This window comes from Mobula birostris, chromosome 3 (genome assembly GCF_030028105.1).
Source record: "Mobula birostris isolate sMobBir1 chromosome 3, sMobBir1.hap1, whole genome shotgun sequence".
In the NCBI taxonomy this organism is placed as follows: domain Eukaryota; kingdom Metazoa; phylum Chordata; class Chondrichthyes; order Myliobatiformes; family Myliobatidae; genus Mobula; species Mobula birostris.
The window spans coordinates 110,232,512-110,237,121 of NC_092372.1; positions in this window are offsets into that span (position 1 = coordinate 110,232,512).

Sequence of the window (4,610 nt, forward strand, 5' to 3'; positions counted from 1 at the left end):
TATTCACTTTGAAATTTTTAATTTATATAAATGGAAAATGTTTAGCAAGTGCCATTGGCATATTACACTTTAAAATAGTGCTGATGTTAGTAAGTTGTGATTTGTAAGCAAAAAAAAAGTATAATCTGTGAGAACTTTTGCCTACCCATGTCTTTTGTATGACCAACAATGGAAAATTAATGAGGGCTGTTCAGCGAAAGGGCAGGACTCCTTTAGCACAACTCACCAAACAGAAGATACCGTGTGAAAGGTCTTGTTAAATAATCTGCTGCAAAAGTATATTTATTTTTTAAAAATGTATAGTTACATTTTAATAGAAATCAAGGATGTCCCTTTCTTCTCAGGGGTGCTTAAAATATATATTTTTTTAGCATTTGGTTCAAGTTTAGGAGCAGACATTCCTAACATTAACTGTTATAATCAGATTTCTCAAAACATTCCAATAGCAAATGAAATTATTATAATAAGTTCAATAAATAAATAAAATCCTGAAAGTTATTTACTTTTCTGTGGCTCCGAATGTTTCCAGGTGGAAATCATTTTAAGCTTGTGAGGAACCTATTGCAATCCCGTGATGGGAGTGTGAAGAGCTGCAGCTTGGGACTGCCAAACCTTACCTCAATCAACCCTGTCAACTACTGGGCCATTTCTGGTGGAAAGCAATGGCTAGGCAATGTGGATGGACAAATTGGGTAGACCAGAGGACACGCTCTGATTCAGTACTAATTTGTGTACATTTGCCATGTGTTACAGTGCATCATGACCACTGAGGCCAGGGTGTCACCAGCCCAATATTCACTTCAGCTTCATTCCTTGAGTTTCCACCAAAAGAATTACCTTCGCTGGAAGGCTGACACAACAATCAGTGCAGCTCTGTAGAGGATTAAAATTTTCTTTGGTAATCTGATAATTCACAAACCCACACCTTGCCTTTATTAAAAAGTATCACTTGAGCTCAGTGGCTGCCAAGACCACTTCACAGGTGAGTGGGAAAGGAGCCATCCTAGTTTCAGTTCCTGCCAATCAGAGAAAGTTAACAGTAAAGGAAACTACAGCATTTCGTTGCAGTAAATCAGTATTTTACCCTGCAAGCTCTTGCCTAAGATCATTCAATTCCAGTTTAATTGTCATTCAACCATACATGAATACAGCCAAACGAGACAGTGTTACTCTGGGGTCGAGGTGTACCAGACACAGTACAGCACACACAAGATAGCAAGCACAAGGAAATAGAATCACAATCACAGAATAAGGGTCCTAAAAAACTCCCACCTCTGCCTGTAAGGAGTTTGTACGTTTCCCCCATGATCGCATGGGTTTCCTCTGGGTGCTTCAGTCTCCTCCCACAGTCCAAAGGTTGGTAGGTTAATTGGTCATTGTAAATTGTCCTGTGATTAGGCTAGGGTTAAATTGGAGGATTTGCAGGGCAGGGCAAAGAATATTAGTAAAAACACAGCCACACAAATATATATGTACACAGTCCAGTCCATTTGAAATGTTCAGTCAGCCACAGTGTGCCACACCAACCTCAGTGGAACAGACTGTCTCAGATGCCTCTCCCCTGGTGGCTTGAGGCCACAAATCGATTGAATGCAGCCAAAAGAACTGCAGTTGACCACCACAGAGGTTGTCTTCTATTGAGCAACCTCCTGAGAGTGCAGAACTCAGGATTCTAGATGCTGCATTGCACTGACCCCAGTGAAGAGCAACAGCATTGTCCCCTCACATTGACCCCAGTGAAGTGTGAGAGTGCAGAATTCAGGACTCTGGATGCCACATCACACTGACCCCAGTGAAGAACAGCAGCTTTGTCCCCTCACTCTGGGCGGCTGCAATAGGCACCAGCGTGGCTTGAGGCCTAGTGCTCACTAGGATCAAGTCCAGGCCGCTCCCCCGCCATCCACTCCTGCTCTCATCCAGTAAACCAGCCAAACAAGCTTGCAGCATACCAGATTAACAATGTCCAAAGGGGTCTTGCGATCACAAGCCAAGCGATCATGTCGACCACTTGCTGTTAGACTGTAAGCCCCTGTCAACTCAGGAAGCAGCACGTTGCCTAGCTCCTTCATTTTCTCCACCAGCGACTCACTGATCGTGTAGACCTGCAGTATAGCAGGATCTTGCGATCATTCGAAATATGTTTAAATACAACAATAGCACCTTTTGTTGACCCCGTAGAAGCCACTGTGAACATCCACACCACCATCTTGCTGGATAAAATCATGTATTAGGATTAATTTTTTTTGTTCCAGTCAATCATACTCTTTTTCACAAGTTTCAAATCAATTTGTATTAAGCTCAAAGGCAACCCATCTTGTTCCTCATCCACATGCAATTTTATCTCTTTTGCTTCCTTTAGAAGTGCATACATATAAATGAAATTTGCCATTCTGAAATAACAGTTATGATCCCTCGTGGGTTTGTGGGTCCATGACTTATGTTAGAATGACATCATCATGCTCCAGTCAGGATAATATAATATAAAACATTTGTGATTTCCTTTTTTTAATTGAATAATTGCAACCAGACCACCACAATCATATGTTTGGATCTCTTCTTGTAAAATGATAACTCACAAAAATTCTTGTGTGTGAAAATGTTCTTGTCAAGTAACAGTGAGTGAACATATGTCACATTTTTGCTCGAAATATCCGTGTTTGATGGAAAAACTCAAATCTTTATTCAGCATTTTCAATCATGACATTCTTTACTCTTATAAAGAACTAATGAAAATGGTTCATGCTTTCCTGGGAAAAAAATTATTTTAATGAATGTGAACAGCACTGTTACCTAAAGACAGACCCATTTCTTCAGCAAAAGCTCTGAAGAAATTAGTGTGAAAAAAAATTCCTTATGTGTTATAATTTGTTCAAATGGAAAGTCCTTGTATATGTTGAAGAAATCCTCTCAATATCAAAGGGAAAATAGTAGAGCAAGAAACACTGAAGACTATGTGACCGTGTCTTTGCACATCAGTAGGCAATACAGCTTGTACACAGCCTTCAAAGTACCATTTGCTTTTATAGTAGAATTCAAATTGAGAGAGCCAATTAGCAACCTGGTTTACAGTGTGAATAACAATTCCAGTGTCAAAACCCAGTAGAAATTAATATTACCCCACTTAGCAATAAGGAGTGTTATTTTTATCCACCTTTTTTTATTATGGATGAATTTGTAATAAGCCATTACTACCTGTATGGGTATTAAAGAAAGATCATAAAGACTCATAAATTGGTCACACTCTGACAAAGTGATACTTCATATAATCAAGGGAGTGATACAAGTATAGCACACAGAAGAGGATATTCAACCTGTCACATTTATGCCAACCAAAAATGGACTTTAGGTTAAGTCAGTATCTCTTTCCCAGGTCTTGGTGTTTAGCTCGACTTATTGCTCTTTGAATAATCATCTAAATCCCTTCCAAATAAGGTCAAAGTTGCTGTCTCCATCACTTCTTCAAGCAGTAGTTTACTGACCCCAATCATTCCTAGTACCAGAGAATCATAGTAGTATACAGCAACCATGATGCTGAATATTCATATCAACCATGAGGCATGCCGAGGCAGATCTCATTTAGTCACAAAAAGCCCTTATCCCTCTACACTATTCCTATCCAAGTACCTATACTAACACTTTTATATGTTGTAACAGTATCCGACTCATGATTTTAATGGCTGTACATATTAAAAGTCTCTTTCTCACTTTCTCTTCAGGTCTTTCTTGGGGCAGCACAGTAACTTAGTGGTTAGCACATTGCAACCCGGGTTTAATACCTGCAGCTGCCTGTAAGGAGTTTGTACGTTCTCCCCATGACCATGTGGGTTTCCTCCGGGTGCTCTAGTTTCCTCCCACAGTCCAAAGATATACTAGTTGGTAGGATTGTCCTGTGATTAGGCTAGGGTTAACTTGGGGTTTGCTGGGCGGCACGACTCAAAGGGCTGGAGTGGTCTACTCTGTGATGTATCTATATATAGTACATGGCGTAATATAAAGTAACAATTATCTCCTTCAGGTTAACGGGAATGTTGAGTGAACTGTGAAATGTGGAATGCCCCCAAACCACCCTCACCTTCAGGATGCCCCAAATCTAAAGAGTAACTCCAGGCACCCACTCAGATTGAGATCATCTGACTCATAGAACAGAGAACGTAGAAGAGTACAGCACAGGAACAGGCCATTCGGCCCACAATATTGTGCTGGACCAGCTAAAAAGCAAATCAAAACTACCCAAGCATTAATCCCTACTACCTACACCATGTCCACATCCCTCCATCTTCCTTACATCCGTGTGCCTATCCAAACATCTGTTAAAAGCCTCTAATGTACTTGCTCTAACACCATACCAGGCAGTGCATTCCAGGCATCCATGACTCTCTAAGCAAAAAATCTAATCCTTCACATCTCCCTTGAACCTATCCCGTCCCACCTTCAATGCATGCCCTCTGGTATTAGACGTTCCAACCCTGGGAAACATATACTCTCTGTCCACTCTATCTATGCCTCTCATAATCTTGTAAACCTCTATCAGATCTCCCCTTAGCCTCTGGCACTCCAGAGAAAACAACCCAAGTTTATCCAGCCTCTCATGCACTCTGAACCAGTCTGCA